This window comes from Rutidosis leptorrhynchoides, chromosome 10 (assembly GCF_046630445.1).
Source record: "Rutidosis leptorrhynchoides isolate AG116_Rl617_1_P2 chromosome 10, CSIRO_AGI_Rlap_v1, whole genome shotgun sequence".
Classification (NCBI taxonomy): domain Eukaryota; kingdom Viridiplantae; phylum Streptophyta; class Magnoliopsida; order Asterales; family Asteraceae; genus Rutidosis; species Rutidosis leptorrhynchoides.
In genome coordinates this window covers 57,930,877-57,940,787 of record NC_092342.1, presented here as the reverse complement: position 1 = coordinate 57,940,787, position 9,911 = coordinate 57,930,877, and positions in this window count along the sequence as shown.

The following is a 9,911-nucleotide window of genomic DNA, read 5'->3' as shown; positions in this document are numbered from 1 at the left end:
CAATGGCTACGAGTATATATAGATTATTATGAGATTTTGGAAATGGACCCATAAAGTCAATACCCCAAATGTCAAATACTTCACATACTTGGATGACATTTTGTGGCATTTCATCACGTTGACTTATTTTTCCGGCCCTTTGACATGCATCACAGGATTTGCAAAGAAGGTGTGCGTCTTTGTAAATTGTAGGCCAATAGAATCCAGCTTCATAAACTTTTCTTGCTGTTAGTTGAGGCCCATAATGCCCTCCTGTTGGTCCTGTGTGACAATGGTTTAAAATTTTACTAGCTTCATCTCCAAATACACATCGGCGTATTATTCCATCGGGACAACTTTTAAACAGATGTGGATCTTCCCAGAAATAGTGTTTTATATCACTGAAGAATTTCTTTCGTCTTTGGTACGATAATCCTTTTTCAAGGAATCCACAAACTAAGTAGTTTGCATAGTCTGCAAACCATGGGATTTCTTTATAATCTATCTTCAATAGATATTCATCAGGAAAGTTGTCTTGTATGGCCGATTCATTTAGAACTTCTAATTCGGGATTTTCAAGACGAGAAAGATGATCAGCGGCGAGATTTTCTGCTCCTCTTTTATCTCGGATTTCAATATCAAACTCTTGTAAGAGTAAGATCCAACGGATTAATCTTGGTTTAGCATCTTGTTTTGAAAATAGGTATCTAAGAGCAGAATGGTCGGTATAGACCACCGTTTTTGCTAGAACGAGATATGATCGAAATTTGTCAAAAGCAAAGACAATAGCAAGGAGTTCTTTTTCAGTAGTTGTATAGTTCGTTTATGCTCCTTGTAACGTCTTACTAGCATAATATATAGGTTGAAATCGTTTTTCAATCCTTTATCCTAAAACGGCTCCCATTGCAAAATCACTTGCATCGCACATTAGTTCAAATGGTAGATTCCAATTTGGTGTTATCATGATTGGTGCATTAGTGAGTTTTTCTTTAAGAATATTAAAAGATTTGATACACTCATCTGAAAAGATGAATGGCGCATCCTTTTCTAGGAGTTTATTCATAGGAGTGGCAATTTTAGAAAAATCTTTTGTGAAACGTCGGTAAAAACCGGCATGCCCTAGAAAACTCCTAACTCCTCTAACATTGGTGGGATGTGGAAGTTTAGCAACTACATCTACTTTAGCTCTATCCACTTCAATTCCTTCTTTTGAAATTTTATGTCCAAGAACGATGCCTTCTTTAACCATGAAATGGCATTTCTCCCAATTAAGTACTAGATTTGATTTTTCGCATCTAATTAGCATTCGTTCCAGATTAACTAGACATGATTTAAATGTATCACCGAAGACTGAAAAGTCATCCATGAATACTTCCATGCATTCTTCTATCATGTCATGAAAAATCGCCATCATACACCTTTGAAAGGTTGCAGGGGCGTTACAAAGTCCAAATGGCATGCGTTTGTAAGCAAAAGTACCATAAGGGCACGTGAATGTGGTTTTCTCTTGATCTTCGGGTGCTATTGGAATTTGAAAATATTCGGAAAATCCATCTAGAAAACAATAGTAACTATTTCCGGCTAATCTTTCCAACATTTGATCTATGAAAGGTAAGGGAAAGTGATCTTTTCTGGTGGCGTCATTTAATTTTCTATAATCAATACATACACGCCATCCTGTTACAGTCCTAGTAGGAATAAGCTCATTTTTTTCATTTGTGATGACAGTCATGCCACCCTTCTTAGGCACGCATTGAACTGGGCTTACCCATGGACTATCAGAGATTGGATATATTAAACCTGCATCTAGCAGTTTAATAATCTCTTTCTTAACTACATCTTGCATATTAGGATTTAGTCTTCGTTGACGTTGCACATACGTTTTATGACCTTCTTCCATAAGGATTTTATGTGTGCAATACGAAGGACTTATTCCTTTAATATCATGAATCTTCCATGCAATGGCTGGTTTATGAGCTTTCAACACAGAAATGAGTTGTGATTTCTCATTTTCAGTAAGAGAAGACGATATTATTACAGGTAATTCAGATTCACCATGTAAATAAGCGTATTCCAAATGGTTTGGAAGTGGCTTTAACTCTAATTTCGGAGGTTCTTCTATCGATGATTTATATCGATATCTGTCTTCTTCTTTTAGCATTTGAATTTCTTCTGTTGTTGGTTCATATCCATTAGCTATAAGTGTAGCTAACATTTCAGCTTCATCAATTGGTTCATTACCTTCTCCTAAAGAACATTCTCCTGTTCCTTGTAATTCTGGAAATTCTTCTAATAATTCTGCATGTGCATCTATAGTTTGAATATAATAACATGTATCATCTGCAGATTGTGGTTGTTGCATTGCTCTATCAACTGAAAAGGTAACACTCTCATCCTCTATACTTAGGGTCAGTTTCTTACCGAACACGTCTATCATTGCTTTAGCCGTGTTTAAGAATGGTCTTCCTAATATGAGAGGAACTTGAGAATCTTCTTCCATGTCCAAAACAACAAAATCTACTGGAAATACTAAAGTACCAACTTTAACTAGCATGTTCTCCATTATCCCTCTAGGATATTTTATTGATCTATCGGCTAGTTGTATGCTTATTCTGGTTGGTTTTAATTCTCCAAGGTCTAGTTTAGCGTATAGTGAATACGGCATTAGATTTATACTAGCACCTAAGTCTGCCAATGCTTCTATTGAACTAAGACTACCCAGAAAACATGGAATTGTGAAACTTCCTGGATCAGATAATTTTTCTGGTATCTTATTCAACAGCACTGCTGAACAATTAGCATTCATAGTAACAGCCGAGAGTTCTTCCATTTTCTTTCTATTCGTGATTAGATCTTTCAAGAATTTAGCATATCTTGGCATTCCTGAAATCACATCAATGAAAGGAAGATTTACATTTATCTGTTTAAACATATCCAAGAATTTGGATTGCTCGGCTTCAAGTTTTTCTTTCTTCATTTTACTCGGATAAGGAAGTGGTGGTTGGTATGGTTTAACATAAGGTTTATCCTTAACTGTGTTATCTTCATTAACCTTTTCAACTACCGGTTCTTTTTCCTTATCTTGATCAGGTTGTGGTTCTTGTGGAGTAGGAATAGTTTCATCAGAAGTTACAGGTATTTCAGGTGATTTAAGTGTTGTACCACTTCTTGTGGTAATAGCTTTAGCTGTTTCATTCCGGGGGTTAGCATTTGTATCACTAGGTAAACTTCCCGGTTTTCTTTCACCTATTAACCTTGCTAGGTTACTTACTTCTTGTTCCAGATTTTGAATAGAAGCTTGTTGATTTCTAAATGCTTGAGCATTTTGTTCATTGGTTTGTTTTTGAGATGTGAAAAACTGCGTTTGAGTTTCAACTAGCTTCGTCATCATATCTTCTAAATTCGGCTTTTTATCATCGGTTTGTTGTGGTGGTTTGTTTTGAAAATTCGGTCTTTGCTGATTATAAGTATTATTGGATACTTGTTGATTGCTAGGACCTTGTTGGTTATTGTATGGAATATTTCGGTTATAGTTCTGATTTTGATTGTAAATCGGTCTTGGCGGTTGATAATTATTCTGATAATTATTTCCAGGCCTTTGGTTTATGTATGAAATATTCTCTCTTTGTTCCATTGTTAATTCAATACTGAGACAATCTTTTGTCAAATGTGGTCCTCCACACTGCTCACAACTAATTCGTATTGAGTGAATATCCTTAGTCATCTTTTCCATTCGTCTCTCGAAAGCATCTATCTTTGCTGAAATGGAATCTAAGTCATGGCTAGAATCGGCTCTAGCTGCTTTAGATGATCTAATGATATCTTTTTCTTGGTGCCACTCATGTGAGTGGGAAGCAGTGTTATCAATAATTTTGTAAGCATCAGTTTCGGTTTTCTTCATAATAGAACCACCAGCTGCTATATCTATGTCTTTCCTTGTAGTGATGTCGCATCCTTGGTAGAATATTTGTACTATTTGACAGGTGTCTAAACCATGTTGCGGACATCCTCTTAACAACTTTCCATATCTTGTCCACGCCTCATATAGAGTTTCATTTGGTTTCTGTGTGAACGTAACAATTTCTGCTTGAAGTCTTACGGCTTTAGATGCAGGAAAGAATTGTTTAAGAAATTTGTCAATTAAAACATCCCATGTATCGATCGCCCCTTCAGGTAACGATTCCAACCAATCTTTGGCTTCTCCCTTTAAAGTCCAGGGAAATAACATGAGATATATCTGTTCATCCTCCACTTCTCGGATTTTAAATAGTGTGCAGATCCTATTAAAGGTACGTAGATGTTCATTTGGATCTTCCTTCGGCGCACCACTAAATTGGCATTGATTAGTCACCATGTGTAGAATTTGTCCTTTGATTTCATAATCTGGCGCATTAATGTCTGGATGAGTAATTGCGTGACCTTGGCCAGTGCGTTTAGCTCTCATTCGGTCTTCCATACTTAAAGGTTCCAGATTCTCCATAATTGAATTTGTTGAATCGGTATCACTAGATGATTCTGTTTTAATAGTTCGTTCCTCAACAATCTCTGTTTGAATGATTTGTGGTTCCGGAGGAAAGTTTAATGGTTCAGGATCTACGAACCGTTCCTGAATATTCTCTGGATTCTCAATTGTGAGGTTGGGTTCAAAAAATGGATTATCGGAAATTTGAACTGAAGTACTTGGTCTACTGGATGACGATTCTAAAGAAAAATCAACGGCGGTTATATTTGTTAAACGATGTCTTGATCGAGTTACAGGTGGTGAACGTACAAAAGGTGGTGAACGTCTTGCTCGGTGCATTCACAGAATATCCTATTAGTTTTTAAAAGGAAAGAAAAATTATAATAAGTTATCCAATCAATAGACTTTTCTGATTTTGCCCACGTTTCGAATAGCCAAAAGATGCAGCAGAGGGGCAGGATTCGTTTGGTCTCAATATAATTGAGGACTGTTTGGCTCCAATAACCCGGTCCACGTACAAATCCAACTATTACTACGAACCAGAAAATTTTGATGTCTATCAATTTAACTACTCAAAATAAATTTTCGTAATTTTAAGAAATTTAGATAAGAAGTAGAATAAAATTCTAAGTCCTAAAAACTAGAATGGCGAGAAATAAGAAAGACAAAGAGTTCGTCGCAAAAGGTCGAAAAAGAAAAATGGTTGAAAAATAAAAGGTGACGGAAAAATAAAAGAAACTTATAAAAACTTAAAAATACTTAACTAATTTAACCTTATTACTACAACTAACTTAAAATTATAATCGCAAATTGATATTACTAATTGGAATGATAATTGATACATAGTAAAAGGTCTAAAAATATTAAAGCTTACAGGAAAAACTAAATCCCAAATGGAAATAACTTAAAAAGAAACTAAAACTTAAAAAGGCGTCGCAAAATTCTAAAGCACCTAATTCTTAGTCTAAAGAAAAAGCACTTAAGGAATTCTACGGCAAAGCCTAAAAATCTAGGAGTAAAAATAACTATAGCAAAAACTAAGTTTAAAATTAAATATGAGCTAAAAAATACAAATATTACGCTACAACGATTAAAAAGGGACAAAATATAAAAATATACAAAAAGTTGTAAAAAGTACAATTTTTATAAAAAAATATTATTTTTATATTATTTATTAAATAAAACTACTAATTTTACAATTTAATAAAACTAATTAAACTAAAATATATAAATAAAATAAAAAGTAAAAAAAAATAAAACTAAAACTAATACTAATAATAATAATAATAATAATTAGGTTTAATAATTAATAATAATTAATATTAACCGTAATTAATGCAGGTTTAGGGCTTCCTGTCGCCTGTCAGAAACCCTCCGCGAGTTGCGGTGATTAAAGAAGAAAACCCCGCGAGTCGCGGGGTTCAGAATTTGAGCTGACAGATTTATCTTTTTACGCGTTTTTCTTTTTTTTTTTTTTTTTTTATTTTCTGTTTTCTGTTTTTTAAATAAATAAAAGATTTTAAAATAAAACTTATATTTTTATAAACTAAAATAGAAATAAAGAAACTTATAAAACTTAAATATTTACAAAATCTTAAAAATACATATATTTTTGTTTTTTTTTTCTTTTTTTTTTTTGAATAATTAAAACGTATTTTTACAAAAGCGACTTTTAATAAAAGTAACTAAAAATCTTTTTTTTTTTTTTTTTATATTAGCGTTGCGCTTTCGGTTTTTAAGAGTGTTCCCCGGCAGCGGCGCCAAAAATACTTGATGTTATGCGAGGTGTATATAAAATAGTTATTATTTTACTAGGAAAATACTATTAAATACGATACAATTTTACACAAGATATTTATTTATTTATAGAATGGATATACTTAAACCTTGCTACAACACTTATAGGCAGTGTACCTAATCGTACAGTAGTGTAGTTTTTAGTAAGTCCGGTTCGTTCCACAGGGAAATCTTTAAACAAAGCTCAACGCTATATTAGTTTACTTTTATAAAAATACAAATATATATAAGTAATATTATTATTATAAAGGGGGGTTTTTACCGTTTAATGACCGGTTTGTCGATTTTAAGTCTTTAGTCGCAGTTAAAACCTAATGTAAAAAAAATAAATACAAGACTTTAAATTAAAGCGTAAAGTAAATAACGATAATGAAATTGCGAATAATAAAAATGCGATAAAATAAAATTGCGATAATTAAAAAGTACGATAATTAAAAGTGCGATTAAATAACAATAAATAAAAGTGCGATAATTAGAAGTGCAATTAAATATAAAATAAAGGAAATTAAATATGAAATAAAAGAATTATGCTTATTTAAACTTCCGTAATCATGATGTTTGACGTGTTGATTTTAGTTTTATGCCCATGGGTTAATTGTCCTTTGTCCTGGATTATTCAATATGTCCGTCTGGTTTTTGTCCATAACAGTCCATCAGTCATAAATATAAATTGCAAGTGTCCTTGTCAAATTATTATTATACCCGAAGTTAAATATTCCAACTAATTGGGGATTCGAATTGTAACAAGGTTTTAATACTTTGTTTAATGAATACACCAGGTTATCGACTGCGTGTAAACCAAGGTTTTACTACTTTGTTAACAATTACACCAATTACCCTTGAATGTAATTTCACCCCTGTTTTAATTATTCTAGTGGCTATTAATCCATTCCCGTGTCCGGTTAAATGAACGATTATTCGTACATATAAATACCCCGCCCATCGTGTCCGATCGAGTGTATATGGTAATTTATAGGGACGCCCAATTGTAAATCTTTATATTAACATTAACAAACTTTCATTTAGTTAAACAAATATAAAGCCCATTAATAGCCCATAGTCTAGTTTCCACAAGTGTCGTTCTTTTATCCAAACCCCAATTATGGTACAAAGCCCAATTACCCAATTTTAGTAATTAGCCCAACATCATGATTACTTCGTTTTAAATAAGCATAATAATAACTTAGCTACGAGACATTAATGTAAAAAGGTTGAACATAACTTACAATGATTAAAAATAGCGTAGCGTTACACGGACAGAATTTCGACTTACACCCTTACAACATTCGCTAACATACCCTTATTATTAGAATTAAAATTAAAATTAAAATTAAAATATAAATTATATATATATATATTACTCGTATGAATGAGAAGAAAAAAAGATATGAAATTTGATCAGAATTCGGTTGGCTTTATAGCCAGAGTTGAAAATTGGGGCTCCGCGACTCGCGGCAAAATGCCCTTAAAACTCCGCGAGTCGCGGAGATGTATTTACAGCTCACACCCTTGGAGTTTCTTGCTGCCGACGGTTTTTAATATATATATATAATATATATATAATTAATATAATTAATTATATATTATATTATATTTATATACATAGTTAACTTGTAATTTTTAGTCCGTTGCGTCGAGCGTTAAGAGTTGACTCTGGTCCCGGTTCCGGATTTTCGAACGTCCTCGCGTACAATTTAATATCTTGTACTTTGCGTTTTGAATCTTGTACTCTTGTGATTTCGAGACGTTTCTTATCAATAATTGGAACCTTTTTGATTGTCTTTTGTTCTTTTGAGCTTTTTGGTCGTTTGCGTCTTCAAATCGTCGAATCTGTCTTCTGTCTTCACCTTTTATTATTTAAACGAATATCACTTGTAAATAGAACAATTGCAACTAAAAGCTTGTCTTTCTTGAGGAATAATGCTATGAAATATATGTTCGTTTTTAGCATTATCAACGACCGTTGGTGTCACTTGACGTTTGAAACGAGCTATGTATTTCGGTACACGTTTAACTTTGGTCATGATCGGAATATTATGACTACGAAACACTAATTGTTATTTTATAATAACAATTACTTGGGTTTTTGGATGCTTAATTACGCTTAGTAATTTACTAGAGCACGCTAGTTAGTCTTGTTGGACTTTCTACCTTGTTGGACTTTAGCTCACCCTACACTAGCTAGTGGACTATTTAATTAGCCCAATTATAATAAGTTAGTGACCCATAATAATGAAAGACAAATGCCCATTTATTAGAGGGAACATACTAGCATTTTTGTTAAGCATTATCCTTAATGTTGCATGGGATCCTAACATAAGTACCAACTTTAGACAGCCATTAACCAAAAAGCAAAAGTTGGTCCCCCTTGTCCCCTCCCAAAGGCTACGGTTTTGGAGCCTCCCCACCACCCTCATTTCCTATAAATACCAAGCTATTTCCTCACAATTCACACTTGCTCTCATTTACAAATTACACACACTTACTCTCCAATTCTCTCTCTAGTCTTTCTCACTCTAAAAAGTGTAAGTTTTAAATTTTCTTCTTCTTATTTTCTTCTTCATAAAGTCGACATCATCATCATCATTTAATGGATCTAGCTTTTAGCTTTTGATCTTGTTATATCTTGTAGATTCAAACTTGGGTTTGAATCCTTCAAGAACATGAAAGATTTAAGCTTTCTAGCTTGGAATCTTCATTTACTTGTTAGATCTAGCTTGTGATTTCCTTGTTTTGTTATACAGATCAAAACTTGTGTTTATGATCTTCATGTATCTTAAAGATCCAAGCTTTATGCTTCAAGATCTTCAAGAACACTAAAGATCCAAGCTTTCTAGCTTAGGGTTTCATTATTATGTTAAAGATCTTAGCTTTTTAGCTTATGGTCTCATTACTTTCATTATTTTGTTAAAGATCTTAGCTTTCTAGCTTATGGTCTCATTAATCTTGTAAAGATCCAAGCTTTCTAGCTTAGGGTTTTCTTAATACTTGAGATCTAAGTTATTATTGTAGATCTCACTTACTTGGAACCTTTTTGTGTTTGTTGTGATGATAAAGATCAAGTCTTCATCATCATATATGATGGAGATGCATAAACTTGTGTAAAATGGACAAAGGTTGAAGCTTTATTGGATCTATGCAATAAAGAGGCAATCTTGTTGTTCAAAACTTGTAGAATGATAGATTTTACTCTTAGTTGATTATTGATGGTTGAACCTTGGTCAAAATGATGCTAAAACATCAACGTTTTGTACACTTGAAGCTTACAAGCATCAAGGATGAGAACCTTGATGAGCTTCAAGCACCAAGAATCTCACCGGGGCACTTGTTTGCTATTTTTCGGGGTCTGATCGGACTCCTGGGCTTCTGGAAAATTGATTTTCAGATAGTTCGTTTCGAGTAGATGACTTTCCGTTTAGGCGTCGACTTAATTCGATATACGGTTTAGGATTTATAGCCTTCCAAAAGTCACTACGCCTTTGTAACGTTGTGCTGAAATTTCTGACCTACTCGCACTTAAACCGTCGCCAAGGTCAAACGAAGACGAGTTAGTTCTGAAAATTGGTCAGCGGTTAGAGGACTCACATACAGATCTATGGCCACTGACTACGCGTCTTTTCGATTTGTATAGAGGTCGTAACAGCTGTCCGAAGTCAGCCTTTTGTTTCGATCT